Genomic DNA, 15,446 nt, shown 5'->3' on the forward strand with positions numbered 1-15,446 from the left:
AACAGGTCACTGTTTTGGGGTTCAAACTAACACAGTCTGAAAGGACTTGAGAGATGAAGAGGTATCAGTCTCATGGAGGCTTAAAGTGAGAGTCTTAAGATCTAATATAGAAAGAAGCATGGGAGGAAGGTTCTGTCTTGTGTACCCAGTTTGGAATAAGGTCTTGCAGGACTCAGGATCTTTGGATAAATTAGCACTTGGTTGTGCAGAAGACTTGTGGGGAAAGATCTGTTTAACAATGAAGCCTATGTGCTACATAACACACCTGTCCCCAGCATACTGTTACTTTATTAATCCATATTACATTTATACCAATGTAATTGGCATTACCAATGGCACCCTGAATTGGGGCCTATGGCGCTAGGCATATGTGTGTGTGTGTGTGTGTGTATATATATATAGTGCAAAATAGGCAGTCTTTGCCCCAGGTAATAGCCCAAACTCCTCCTTGATGTATCTCACAAACATGCATCGGGGACAAATTTGTCTCAGTAATAATTATCCATATTCCTGTTGGCATTTGTAGAGGGTAAACAGTAAAACAGTAAATTCCCAAAGCATTGTACTCTGTATGACAAAGTGGATATATGGTCCTCAAGATTGAAGAGGGCTGGGTTTAATTTCATACTCTGCCACTGGTCTGCTTGGGTAACCTTGGGCAAGTAGCTTTGCTGTCCTGTGCCTCACTTTCCCTATCTGTTAAATGAGGAAAATGATACTGACTTCCTTAGTCAAGAGTTATGAAATCTATTGATGAAGTGGCCTAGGAATTGTGGCTTTGCTTTAAACCTGTTTGAAAGCAAATTGGACAAAATGTGCTTGTGTTCATGTGAAATGCTCTTGGCTTCACAGCTAGGATTATCATTACAGTGCCCTGTGCCTGGTTTCAGGTTAGAGGGAAATTCTTTACATGTTGCTTTGGAACAAGCCCAATGCAGGAAGCTGTGATTTACTGGGAGCCAGACTGGGAAGTGACATTGGCGGCCCTTCCCTCTGTAGGCCAAGGGAATCCCCACGGGGGTTTGTTATTCTTATTAGTGATGCCAGAGAAACTATGTCAGTTTTGAGCGGATACCAGCCAGAAAGCAGTTTCACTGGCTGGGCACTGCAAAGGGTTTTCCAAATGAAGTGGGGCTTCCTGATTACAATAACTTTTACTAGCTGGACTGAAACCCCAGAGAAGAAGGGGATGTGCTTGTGTGTTACTCTTTCAGAACTTGGCCCTTGTCTCTTCTTCTCCTGGGAGATCACTTCCTGTGGCCTGCATTTCACAACCACTTGGGATGCAACTCTTCAGCTATTCAGCTAGTGATAATTTTATATTATGCAATGTAGGCTGGGTGAAGCATCTCAGCCCATGTGCAGTTGGATGCAGTTACTGGGATGGATGGAGTTGCTTTAGAGGATGGGCAAAGGTCTACCCAGGCCTAATAGCCCATAGAGCTGATATGGTCAAGACACACCAACTACTATGGCCAGTGGCACACAAGGAAGTGATGTGGCAGGCACCACACCCAACTGCTTTTAATTGCCTAGCCTGAATGACCAGGTACCAATTCACAGGGGTCAGCTAGGGGAAGATTTCAGCATAAATCTGGAGCAAGACTCAGATAAAATACCTCTGGAGCCATATAGCAAAGTGTCTTAACCATTTTACTGCTGTGTCTCAGAGGCTGGCAAGCATAATATAAAAATGTACCTGTTTCATTGTGTGTTCTGTCAGGAAACACCAGGTGGCGCAAGAGGTTAAGCACTAGCTTTTTGGATCCAGAGACCTGGGTTCAAATTTGGTTTCAGCACACTGGTGACATGAGTTTTTGCATTCTTAGCCCAGCTGTAACTGGGTTTTGCCCCTGTCACCAACACCAAAGCAGCACCTTCACATGTAGCACAGCTGGCATCCTTTGCTAACAAGGCATGTGTTACTAAACTAGCAAGAAATGCTCTGCTCTGAATTGAGAGGCACTGGCAGAGCTGGTCCTGTTTTTGAACAGCAGCAAAGGCTGGAGGTCAGGATCAATGGGCATCAGCAGAGCTGTGTGTGGGCCTCTAAACATGGGGACACCAGAGAGTGTTGAGACTCAGGATTGAGCTGTATTGGCTGGGCTGGTCAGGGCTTCGAAGAGTGGGAGAGATACTGCAGATCATAATGCCTCAGCTCCTTGCTGCCTGCATTATTTACGATCCACGGCCTGAGTTTAACCAACACAGAAATCCATTGAGTCTCTCTCTCTCTCTCTCTCTCTCTCTCTCTCTCTCTCTCTCTCAATCTCACGTGCGCAACCCCCCCCCCCAACACACATGCACACACAGTCTGTGGCTGGAATGGGTGTGGGGACCAAGAAGGCAGGGGATGGAGACAAATTACTTGTACTGTCTCTTCTGCAGTCCTGGTGTTTATCCTGAGGCCCGGGTACCTGTCTGCCACACTCAGAGAGGCTCAGGCGGGCTGCACAATCCCCGTGGCCCCCTTCTGTAGCTGTGACGACTCTAGGTTAAGCTGTTGGCTCCAAGCAGGCTTGTGTTACCACAGCAACTTCTACAACAACCTGCTTCAATAGCCCCCCCCCCTCCTTTTTAAGAACTGTATATCAGAACCCGCCCCCAGGGAGAGGAAGGAGCTGCTTTGGAGATCAGTGTAGCCCTGCCTGCCTTTGGACTCCTGCTGGCATGTGGCTTCCAGGTGCTAACCTGGCAACCCAGGCCCCCAAGCTCAGCACCTTCATGCTTCACGTGAGTCTGGATCTGCTTATTTTGTGATGATCCAAGGCTGATGAGAACATTTTCCTTTGATTCCAGTGATCCTTGAGATCAGACTTTCATCTGTTCAGCATCCATATTTGTGTAGCCCAGAGCAGAGTTTGCTTGTATGCATCAACAGTGCAAACCAGTGTTTCCTCCCAACAGGCTGATAGGGGCAGGTTTTCTTCCTGAAACCTGTGTAATGATACCCATCTCTCTCTGTCTGTCCCCTCCCACCCTGATCAAGCTTTTAGGTGTGACCGCTCACAGTCAGCTGCCCTGATGCCAACAGGCCAGATTTTCCTTATAAAACACTTAAAACCTATTTGGCATCCCAGCTTGTTGGGCCCAGGGGGTGAAGTGTAGTTACAGGGCAGAGTAGGTACTCTTCTACCTGCATATTTTGAGAGTCTCTGCCCATTCATCCTTTTCTGGAGGCCTCCCTGTCTGTCCAGACAATAGTACTTGAATGTCTAGTATCCAAGGCTTTAGCCAGTGCCATTGCAAAGGTCCTAGGGGGTAAGACCCTTGGTCATGCCTGGAGCCTCAGTCCATAGCCATCATGGAAATGCGGTGGTTTCACTATATACTTAGGTGGGGCTTTTTTGGACCAGTTTGATTTGCTCAGTCCTGTCTCCATCAGGTTCCATTTAAAACCAAAGAGCACTCTCCAGCCTAATTATATTGCAGTTAAAGCCCTTCCAAAAAAAATCCCCACATACTGTAATTCCAATCACAGCCTCAATTAGGACTCCTTCCCAATACAATCATAAAACTTCCAGTACAAAAACAAACAACCAAACAAAGCCACATCCAAAGCCTGACAGCATCCTCTGGAATGTTTTTAACACAACAGGGGGATAGGCAGCAAGAGGAAAGACAGGGCAAGGGGGGATTCAACCCCAAGGAGCAGCTGAGAGGTGCAGCTGAAGGCAGGGAGGAGGTAGAAGCAAGTGAAGAGCAACAGAGGAGGGGTTGAGGACTCTCATGAGGGGCATGAGACTAGGAGCACAGCAAACGGGAGAGGAGGGGGTCACAGGCCATAAGAAGGAATGAAGGTAGGACAAAGTGGGGTTGGGGAATGGAGAGGGGGCTGGGTGTTTATCATGGAGGGGGTGACAGGGGTGTCAGGGTAGGTAGGTGTGGGGGTGGATGAAAGGCTCTGCTCTGAGGTACCCCAGCCCCAGGGCTGCGTGTGCACAATAGGACTGGAGGCTGTTTCCAGCTGAGCTGGGCAGAGAGGGAGGGAGTGCTGTTGGTTTTCAGTGTGGATCTAAGCAAGAACAGCGGAGGGATTGGAATGTGTGTCCCTCGTAACCCTGGGTTGCACCGATTCCAGTCAGTCTGGTGCCGAGATTCGGGTTTCACTGTGGACTTTAAAACCAGCCATATTTAGCGTGTGCTTCTCTGGCCTGTCAGGGAGGGGAACCCACAGCACAACTAATAAAAAAAAAGCCAAACAAAAACAATGTAATTAAAGAGGCTCAGCACTGCATGTTCCCAGAGCAAGAACATTTACCCAAGACTTCCTTGCTCAGATATTTAGTGCTGAGCAGCAATTAAAGGCTAGCCTTGTGAGGAATGCAGTGAGGAGACCTTCCCTTCCCAGTATGCAGTGATGGAGGTCCAGTTTACAGCACTAGTACCACAGTACTGGCCTCTCCTAGCAAGAGCTGCTGCTGTGGCTCTCTGAAGGGGAGCTCCAAGCTACTGCAGCCCCGTCTCACCAGCGGGGGATGAGTGGGGCCACTGGCTATGAGGGAGGACCAAGAAACTCCCGGGCAAGGATTTTTTCCATCCGTGGAGTTAATCAGGAGTAGTTATTCCAGAGTAAGCATTCCTGAATAACTGCATGTGTGGACACTGTTAATCTGGAATTAAGCATGCCTTTTCAAATTAACTGGATTCACTTTGAAGAGGGATTAAACTAAACCAGAAGATACTTCTATTCCAGATTTAAAAAGTCCACATATGGAGTTATTCAGAATTAGCTATTCTGCTTTAAATTCACACCCTCATTTATTATAGGTTGCCCTTTCATGCATGGCCAGTCCCCAGGGACTTGCTGTGAGGAGTACCCCCTGTCACAACGAACACAGCCCCTTTCTGCCGGTGGCTCTGGGAAGAACGCAGTGCCTTTCTAGCATCAGTCTCTCAAGTAAGAGCTGCTGGAGAGAACCACTCACTGTTATGCCAGCCCCAGATTTTCCAAAATTACGAGTGGCCCAGACACAGATTACGGCAGGCCAGATCCCCTGCTGATGTAAATCAGCAAAACTCCATTGCAGCTGGCAGAGCAAGACTGGTTTATACAATGGAGGGTCTGGCCTGACATGCTGACATTAATTCTCTCCTTCTATATCTCCTCCCTGACCCAGATCTTTGGATGGAGCCAGCAAGTGGCTGCTGGATTTTATTTTCCCTCTTCCCTCGGGGACTGATTTATGGGGCTTGACGCCCCACTGCCCTGCAGAGGGAATGCAGCATGGGGACTGTTTGTCAGTCAATACCTGGCTTTCCCAAGAGCTCACTGGTGGAAGATTTATGGGCTGCTTATATTATTAACTTTGCCAGGCTTAAAAAAAGACCTGAAGGCTGCAAATAGTCCCCGGTCGTTATCACTGAAGAGAAGTGTCTCCAGTGAGCTGGAAAGAATGCTGTCTGGAGTACACCAGCATGGGCAGGTAGAGAAACAGATATATAGAGAGGGACAGACTGTGTGTGCGGGTATGTACATGTGTATGTGTCCACACCTGTACAGCTACACCAGTGAATGCCTTTATGTGAGGATATTGAATACAGAAAAGAAATTCTGATGATGGCAGCAACCAGGATAGTAAAACAATTCTCCTTAGTTTACGTTCATTTCAAAAACCTCAATATGAATGCTTAATTAAAAAAAAACACTTGAATTATTGGATTGCAGAAAAATGCTTTCAAACCCTGTTCCCTCCCTCCCCCCCGCTACAATTTACTGTTCCATCAGAAGCAGTGTTCTGTAGAAGATCACCTCCTCAGCCGACTGTCAGGGAGGGAGCCTCTTTATTGGCACACAGCATTTCTTAGAGTCTCTGAGTTTGTGAGCAGAGTGTTTTGCTCTCCCTCAACTGTGTGATTTATGGGTGACTTTGTCCTTGGTTGGATAGGCTGGATGGACAGCAGCCCTTTGTGCATCCCCAGACTGGGCAGAGCAGTGATGCTAGGTCTCACTCTCTGCCAGCTGTTCTACCAGTGAGACTCAACTTTGCTTAGGATTGACAGGACACTATTGTTTACAGCCTGATTCATGCTTGCAAAGTCTATGCATTGAGATGGGGCAGCATGAATATGTCTGACCCTGGGGCTGGTGGGGCTAGTTCAGTAAGGCTGCCCTGATTTCTAGCTCAGCTGCCATGGCTCCCTATAACCATTGCTACAGCCATGGAACATATGAGAGGTAGGATCACACCTGCCATACCTCACACCCTAGGAAAGGTCCTGGTATCCCTTATCATAGCCAGGAATGCTCCCTGTACCAGGGCTCCTGACATGGGAATGTTCACCTAGGGGGTCCTGTGGCAAAACTACAAGGATTTCCCCATTTGTCTTTGGCCTGTCCGTGGAGAAGTTCAAGAAAGTGGGTCAAGGACTCATCTGTATCATGTCCATCATAGCCACATATATTACAGGTAGTGTGGTGAAACCTGTGATAAGCATGCTTCCTGCATAGCTCCTACAAAGTGAAGCTAAGTGATCTATGCAAGGTCATACAGGATGCCAGTGACAGGGCAGAGAACTGAACCTGAGTCTCCTTAGGGCGCAGTCTAGCATCTTTACCCATTGCTTGTCCTTCCTCCCTGGTGCCAAGGCAGGTCATGGTTTCCATGGTGGGCACAGATTTCCAGTAGGAAACTGCCTGGAGCCAGCCACTTTCTAGGGTTCTGAAAAACTTGTGTATTCCTGAGTTAAGGGAGGGGATGGATCAGGTTGTTTTCTAAATCTACCAATTTGTCACTGAGAGAGAAAATTGCCACAGACTGGTATGACCTTGCGTAAGTCATTTAATCTCTCTGCATCTCTAGGTCCACTTCCAGACTGTCTGCTTACACTGTGAACTCCTGGAAACAGGGATTTGGCTCTTCCTAGGTATCCATAGAGTGCTGAGCACCTTGTAGCTGTAACTTCAGCAGGGGCTTTAGAAATACTGAACAATAATGGAACACATATACCACATAAAACCACATACTAAAACCACATATAGTGGCTGCCAGTGCTGTAGACCCTATAAGAACAGTCTCCTGTGCTGCTCCTCTTGGCTTTGCAATGGTAGTGGACTAACAAGCACCTCTTCCAGGGCTTGTGCTGATATCATTAGAGATTCTGGAGCACAAACAAAAATGTATTGGCATGGCTAGGACCTATATAAGTTAAAGTTGTTATTATTGCTAAACAAAACAGGCATGGTAATTTCAGTTCCATTCAAAACAAAAAACAGATGATGTTGCCAAATGGGAAAAAGAAGTAAATCTGTAGGAGACAAAAAACCTGGGCCTGATTTTTCTGTGGTGGCTCAGCCCTAGGTTCCCTGGTGTGCATGCAGTTTTCTATGCACACAGATGCATTTTCCACACACAGCTTCCAATGCTGGCATGTGCAAGGCTTGGACTCCATCACTTGCATGCACGAGTGTTAGCATGTGGCAGGTCAGGGGATAGTCAGGCACAAACATTGTATGTACACACATAAGGCCAGCCCTGAAAGTGAGGCCCATTCGATTCAGAGGACAGTGATTTGATTCAGAGATTTGGATCACTGTCATAAATCGATTCGGATGAATTCACTTTGGAAGATTCGGCACTGATTCGAAAAGATTTGGTGATTCAGATCAGCCAGGGAGAGGCAGGCACAGCCAGGCAGCTGCAGGTTCTCCCGTGGCTCCTCTGGCTGTGCCTGCCTCTCCTCAGGCAGGGGGAGCTGCAGGAGAAGCTCCCATAGCTGCCCTGCCCAGTCCCATCCTGTGCCTGGCCCCAGCCTAGTCCCGGCACTTAAAAAAAACAAAGACCCCCCCCCCCCACTCACCAGCTGCAGCAGTGGCAATTGGGGCCCCTGGGTGCTCATGGCAGAGCCGCCCGCCCCCCCTGCCCCCAAAATGCAGCGCAGGGCAGCAGAGATCGCCCCCCACGCCTGGCACCTGCGCAGCAGCTGCCCTATGGTGCAGGTGCAGCGCGGCTCGGCAGGGCACTGAGTGCTGTTTGGGAGCTGGGGCCACTGGGGCTAAGTGCTGCCAAGCTCCTGCTGACATGTGGAGCCGCCCCAGCTCCTGGACAGTGTGCAGCAGCACCCTGCCTAGCTGCGCTGCACCTGCACCATAGGGAAGCTGCTGCGCGGGTGCCGGGGGGAACCCTGCTGCCGCTGCCCACTACCCTGAGCTGCGTGGGGGGGCTCTGCCACGAGCGCCCAGAGGCCCTGATCCCTGCTGCCAGAGCCAGTGAGTATGGGGCTTTTTTCTTTCTTTTTTTTTTTTAAGTGCCAGGAGGCTGGGCCGGGTGGGGGATGGGGCCGGGCAGGGCAGCCATGGGGGCTTCTCCTTTGGCTGTGCCTGCCTCTGCCCTCGCAGGGGAAGCTGTGAGAACTATGCCCTGCTGCCGTTTGCCAGCTGGCGCAGGAGGGGGCACGCAGTGCAGGGACAGCTCGCTCTGGGCAGCAGCAGGGCATAGCCCCCGCTCCCAGCGCTGCCGCGCCCGCATCACTGCTGGCAGCAGGGGCTCTGCCCTCCTGCTGCTTGCCAGTCAGCGTGGCAAGCATGGGATGCAGGCACAGCAGCGCTCAGAGTGGGAGCTATGCCCTGCTGCTGCTTGCCCCCTTCCACCTGGAGTGAGCCGTGCCCACATCCCGCCCCCCCACTCCCACCCTGGCTGGGCAAGCGGCAGCAGGGCAGAACCCCTGCTCCCAGTGCTGCCGCACCCACATCCGTCCCCTTCCCTGAGTAACGTGCCCCCCGCCCCACCTGGGCAGATTGTCCCAGCCCCAATCCCTCCCTCCCCTCTCCTTCAACCCCAACAGCCTTACCAGCTGGAGACAGCTGTCAGCTCCCTGTTTAGTCTATGGCCAAATCTCTGAATTGGCCAAATCTTTTCCAAAGCTTTTCCAAATCGATTTGAATGCTTTGAATCAATTTGGAGCTTTTACTTGGTTTCCCGATTTGATTCAGATTCAGAAATTTGGTCCCTGAACCAGGCCGAATCTCCTCCGAATCAAATTGGCTACCAAAGCTTTGCACAGCCCTGCTATTCACTGTCACCCTCAAGAGTCACAGGTCTGGTACGCAGTGTCACCAGGACTCAGTTATTGCACCAGCAACTGATTTAAGATCTAGTTTATCTTGCAATCAATTGGGGTCTACCTGTGAGATATATATACCACACCCTTTTTTTAACTCTAGGAGATACCAAGGTCTCATTTTTAATAATTAAAATCATGGTGCTGCTTGGCAGCCAAAGCTAGTTTAGGTCTTTTCGGGCTGAGAATTAGCCCTGTGCAGAGCCAGGCAGGGTTTGTGTAATGTTTAAATCCTCCCCTAAAGCACTGGGCGCAGCATGCCTGCATCGACTTTTGGCTGGATTTCTGCAAAGGGCTGAATTTCACCTTCTGGAGGTTTCCAGAACCCACTAGTGAATCATTTAGCACTGTGAGTCTTGTGAATGACTATGGAGGACACAACTACAGACAACAGATCCCCTGGCTCAACTCTTGCACATAGGGATATATTTCCATCAGTGGTTTTGGAAAAGCCTAGAAACTTTGACAGGCAAAGTTCAAATCAGTGGAATCAGTTTGGATCTAACCAAGAGGGGCTTTGCATTGAATTCAATTGGGGTGCACTTCATTCTAGATCACAATGAAATAAAACAGATTCAGAGTTTGTTTCTTCTGCTGTAACGACCTTGCATAGCCTGTTCTGGGGAATCTGATGGTCTCGGACTGCTCGTCCACTGCAAGCAGGTAGTTGTACATATTGGGGACTGAAGGGTTTTTCCTGTCATCCTGTCTGTATTTCAGAGGTGCCTCCTGTGGTAGTCTGTTCCCTCACTGAACAACCTTATGTGTTAGGCCCCCATTCAAGAAAATATTGCTATCTGTGGCAGCTTTTAAACATGTGCTCTAGTTCCATTGACAACATCGGAAGTCAAGCTTGTGCCTAAAGTTAATCACATGTTTTAGTGCCATGAATCAGAACCTTCATGTTTTGTAATTACCAGCCACCTAACCTCTGAAGAGAGAAAGACTTCAGCAGGGATAGCTCACCACTCTTCCAGAGAAGCTGACCCATTCATGCACCCTGTTCTCATCAGCAAAGGAAGCTACTGGTTAATAAAAAGTAACAAAAATAGATCCCAGGGCTAGCAATTTTGGATGTGTAAGCAGAACATCCATCAGGCCTTGAGCTAAAATCCTGCTTGGGATAAGAACCGTTCCACTGGTAACCTAGAGAGTTCTTGAGCCCTCTCTATACCTGGTGACTTTTCGCTCTCTCTCCCTTTGGTGCACAAGGCCCCCTCGCTTTTTTGTACATGCTGCATAAGGCTGCAGACAACAGGGAGCAGCTTCTCTAAGTAACAAGCCACCCACACTGGGTCTGTGGACAGAAGGGATGGTGCTGAGCTCATGTCTGCCACTCTGTTCTGGAATCTGCCCGCTCCCTGCCAGCACGAACAGGCACAGTGATGAGCTAATGCTTTCCACGACCAGTGTCTAAGCGAGGTGGGGGGAACCCGGGAAGGCATGCACAGAGCAAAGCAAGTTCATTGACCTGCGTAAGTCTTTACTTTTAGTTTTTAATTCTCTTGATTACCTCCGCCAATACCTGCAGAGTCACTTTTTCACACCACCCCTTTCAGTCAGACCCTATAGTTGGGAGAGCTGAAATGCAGCTTTCAGCTGGTTTGGACTGGCCACCAAGTGACTTGTGGCCATAGACAGTCATATATAGTGACTTATGAGCATAGACAGTCATTACCCTCACAGGGCTTGATGTTTACCTGCAGTTCCCACTGGCTTTAGCATATGAGACATGCCTGCTCAGATTCCCTGGAAATAAGGCTGAAGATCAGTCTGTAGGTGGCCACTCCTGTATCTTCGTTTTTGGAACCTGTTTCAGACTCTGGTCCCAGACACAACAATCCTCTGTCCAGTCAGTGTTCACCCCTCTCAGTTTCAAGCCTAAAACTGGGAGACACCCAGGCTTGCACTTGGAAGGTACAGCGTGTCATGTTTGGCTTGGACTGAGAGCGGTTCACTCCACTCCGCTCTAGGGTCTGCACTTCAACCAGCTAATAGGAGAGAACAGCCCCGTCTGACATAGACTGGTTCTCTGCTGGAGACTCTAAGAGGATACGCCCTTCCGTGAAATGCAGTTCAAAATCATATAATTACAACAATTATTAACTCTGATCACTAGGCCAAGCTCATACCGCGCTGGAAACATAAAAACAGCGTATACAAAAACCACATCATTATAAACTACTCAGTAGATTTGATTGTGTTTTGGGGAAACTTTGCTATAGGAAAAGAGAGCACTGAAGTTAAAGCATCTTCGGCGCAAGCATCCTGAGGCCTGTATATTAAAATAAAATTACGCAGGTTTAACTTGATCTGTCTGACCACCCTTCATGTTTCTGTCAACAGCACCTCATCCCTTTGCAAGCATTGATTGATATCAACCATCAGTAGCTGAATGTTGTGCATGAATTTATGGTGGTCCATCTGTGCTGCTGCTTTACACAAGTACACGCTCATGCCCCACTCCCCACTAGTGCCATGTGGCTCTGTCCATTTTGTCGTATTTGAAATAACCATATTTATGAATCTAAAGGCAAGTAACTAACAAGAACTGATCATGATCAATGCAAGATAAATTTAGTGGAGCTTAGCACAAACTGCAAGCTGAAGTGGCAGCAATATTCTAGTTTCTCCTGGCTCCACAGAAACTCCCCTTACTAAACCACCCCAGCAGGACCAGGCCATTGCTTTTACTGTCTGACAAAGCCCTTGGGACATGACATTTGTGGGTACTGTATTCAGATCTGAATTGCTTCTCTACAGAGTTTAGCTGAAGATAAATCAAACACTTCATGTCCAAAAGACTCATCAGTGTAGTGCAGAACTCTCTGGGGCAGGAGATTTGTGTAGATTAAGTGTTTCACAAGTCAAAATAATTTTCCATCTCTTTACTTCTCCTTACAAGTAAATATAGCGAAGGTTTCTCTTGTGTCTTAGCAGCAAGTTCAAATGGTTCTGACAGTTCGCAAACTCCAAGCCCCTTTTTAATCCATCTTCTTCCATGTTCTTTCTTTGAACGCTCCACAGCTGGCAGTGAAGAAAAGGCCACGTTAGCCCCAAAGCACCTCCTGTAACAAATATGAACTTCTGTGATGACAGTTGCTTCTAGATTATTTAGGCTGCAAACATCTATTTAAGGGACAACTCAGCTTCCATTTAAAACAGAATAATTTTTCCATTAACTTCAGTGGGAACAGGATTTGGCCCTGACTTCTCTTTCCTGAGAGCAGAAGGAAATGGACTCTTGTCTCTGTTAAAAGATGTGGTGCCCAGTGTTGACTTCTCACAGTGCAGCCAGTGGCATGATCTTTTAAGGAATTGTGGTGAGAGGGTGGTCACTGACTGGCCCTGGAGCAGTGATTCTCTACCAGGTTTCTGTGGTAGCCTGAGTTACCCTGAGGTGCCCTGAGGTCCTTTAAAGGGTGCCCCACAATATTATCACAGGTGTGCAAATACTTACACTATTCACAAGAAAAACTCAGAGATTTCAAATGGGAATTCATCGCGTTAAAACTATTCTGACCTGTTTTGGTCTCTGAGTTCCCTGCAGCAGAAGAACTGCTTAGGATTTTTCTGTAGTCAAAAAAAAACAAGTGAAAATTGAGAGCTGGCATTTTTGGAGGGGTGTCCTAAGTCTAACCAAGGGTGCCTTGAGTTTAAAAAGGCTGAGAACCACTGCTTTAGAGTTTTTAAATGGATCCTTTGAGGGGAGTTTGCACCAGATTTGGGGGGTTAGTTATCTGTCCTGAAACATCATAAATAATGCACTGGTGCTTCCCCAGGCCGAGCCCACAGCTTGGGCTGAGCTGCCTGGCATCATATTAAATGAAATCTGCACCAGCACAGTGCCTCTGTGTGGCACTGGTAAAGGTTTCCTTCAGCCTGAAGCTGCCCTTCTGCTCAGAGAGCTCCTTCCTGCCTGTATTCTTGAGATACTCTTGTTGCTATACTTCTGCTGTAGCAATCAGCATGGATGCTCAAGTTGGAGCTCCTGCCATTCATCAGGCAGGCTGTTCTCCTGGAAAGGCCCTCAGCTTTGGCATCCACTCCCCTTGGCCAGAGACAGCTGGAATAAGCTGCCTTGTGTGGCCCAAGCTATATCTTCCTACCTTCGCAGGCACTAGGTGCTGGCTGAGGAGGTTTGCAGTCCTGGGGGTTCTGCGAGGCTGAGTCCCTTTGAGAGGGAGTGTTTGGCACTGTCCTGGAAAGGGTGGAGCATTGTCTTGTGTTTTGTTGTTCCTTCTCTGGTTGTTTGCTGTGGGCACTGTCTGGAGCAGTGTTGCCCAAACTTATTGACCCACAAACTGGATGAGTGGCACAGAGCTGGTCTGCACACCAGATGCTGCATGGGCAGAGTACCTGTACCAGCCTGGCTTCGCACATCAAATGCTTAAGGCCGTGGGCTAAATGCAGCCCACGGGCTTCCCTGTAGGTTCAGAAATTTGGCAGCAAGGGAGATGTAATTAATGGTGTCCCCCTCCCCCACAGCCAAATTTTCAGACCTATGGGAAGGCCTGTGGGATGGATTTGGCCCCCAGGCAGGGGTTAAGCATCCCTGGTCTAAAGTTTCTGCATATGTGCCTTTTCTGTTTTTAACTCAGAATCACCAAACAACAAGCGAATCTCAACTGTGAGGTTTCTCCTGGAGAAGGTATGGTGGGGTTTATCACTGACTGGTGAATGAATGGCTCAGAGATTTGACTCAGAAAAGCACTCTCAATGCCTGTTTGAATTAGGCAGGCCCCTTCAGTTGGCTCAGCTGTGTGGCTATCCCATAGGTATGTCCATCCCTTGTTTAATACTGATATGTGTGCAGGAGAGTTGTGCAGATGCAGAGGGCAACTCTGGTTTTTCAGAGGAGTGCAGGCTTTGGTGTGTGGGGCCTGGCTTTTGCAGAGGTTTGTGCCAAACAACCTGAGCTGTACTCTTTACTGAATCTGGATTGGAGGACAAAGGGGTCAGATTGGCTGTCCAGAAGGGACTGCAGGTTACTGTCTGTTGCACTGGCATGCATCTAAAGTCACTCTGAATTGACACTGGCCTAGGCAGGAAAAAAAGGAGGCCCAAAGAAACGAGCCACTGAGAGTGAACTTTGCAGCCATGCTGGGTTGTTACTCTATTGTTACTGCAGTGCTTGTACACCTGCGCAACCCAGGGGCTGATGAAGACAGGGTAATGTGAAGAGAGTTGTCTCTCTGAGCTGTTCTGTGGTGCCTGTGACCTGTGGAGTGGGGTGAGAAGGGACAGAAAAGGAAATGGAAGGTCAGCAGGAACCTCTTTGGAGAGGCTGGGAGTGAGCCTGCTGGAGTCAGGAATAGAAGAGGGCTTTTAGAAAGTGAGGTCCCCTTCCACTGCTGTGACCAGACCCTTGCTCTGATGATGACATTGCTCACAATGGCATTATGCTAGACATGGGATTGTTTCCCCTTTAGCTTTTTTATAAGCTCTCAGTGACCCTGTGAGCACTAGAGTCTAATATAGAGGCATTCCCTTCAAGTGTCACAGTCCTCCCAACAACTGCTAATGCTTCTTGTTACTGTTTGGCAAGCAAGCAGATTCATCCACAAGCTTCTCTCTCTGGCAGTGAAAGTGCACTGCCCCACTGCCACTGTCCTACAACAGTCCCTGCCTCCTGACCCCCTTCCAGTTGTCTGTTTTCTCCCTCCCCACTGAGGTCTCATACAATCAGCCTGGTCTCTCCTCTTCTAATGTGCACCTGAATAAGATCCTCCTGCCAAAGTCCTCCACAACATTAGACCTAGAACTAAGGATTCCTGGTTGCTGGACATGCTCAGATGTTCATCCCAGCCAGAATCCTTCACTGCTTAGGGCAACTGTAGGCAACCCCTGGCACAGATTGCCTGCCCCTGTCTGCCAACTCCCAGCACAGGTGCCACAGCATGGCACACAAAGGCATTCTGCTTGGCACATGTACCTTGGGGAAGTGGATGGGGCTGCACTGCCACAACAAGGATTGGGCCCCTTGTGGCTCCCCTGCCATCCACACCTGGCAAGCCAGCATCTTACAAGTTGAAGTTGCAGGTATTTTTGGTACTCTGCCCAAAAGCATTGCCAGCCCCTGGGTTTGGACAATAATCTTCAAAGCCCATGTCTCAGCTCCTTTGGAATCACTTTCTGTTCTGAGGGTTAATGCTTTTTGCTTCCAGGAATCAACTAATCAGATGTATTTGTTAGAAATACCCAACCTGTTATAGAGTGCTGATCATGCTAGGTTAAGGGCTAAATGGGTTCTTCTGGCTCAGTGAGGCAGATGGTTTGTCACCCCAGCTGGATAGGGGAGTGGTTGTCTGAGGGAGAGAAGATCTAGTGTGGGGGCTGAGCAGGTCAGAAGAAAGATTCTCAGTAGTAGCCAAGTCTGCCAAGAC

The 15,446-nt window shown here is 48.6% G+C and overlaps 1 protein-coding gene across 12 annotated transcripts in view; it reads left to right on the forward strand.

Moving 5' to 3' along the window:
* Positions 1 to 15,446, forward strand: part of LOC102558012 (ankyrin repeat and fibronectin type-III domain-containing protein 1) — a 607,309-nt gene that overhangs the window by 544,888 nt on the left and 46,975 nt on the right. The window lies entirely within an intron of this gene.

This window comes from Alligator mississippiensis, chromosome 13 (assembly GCF_030867095.1).
Source record: "Alligator mississippiensis isolate rAllMis1 chromosome 13, rAllMis1, whole genome shotgun sequence".
Classification (NCBI taxonomy): domain Eukaryota; kingdom Metazoa; phylum Chordata; order Crocodylia; family Alligatoridae; genus Alligator; species Alligator mississippiensis.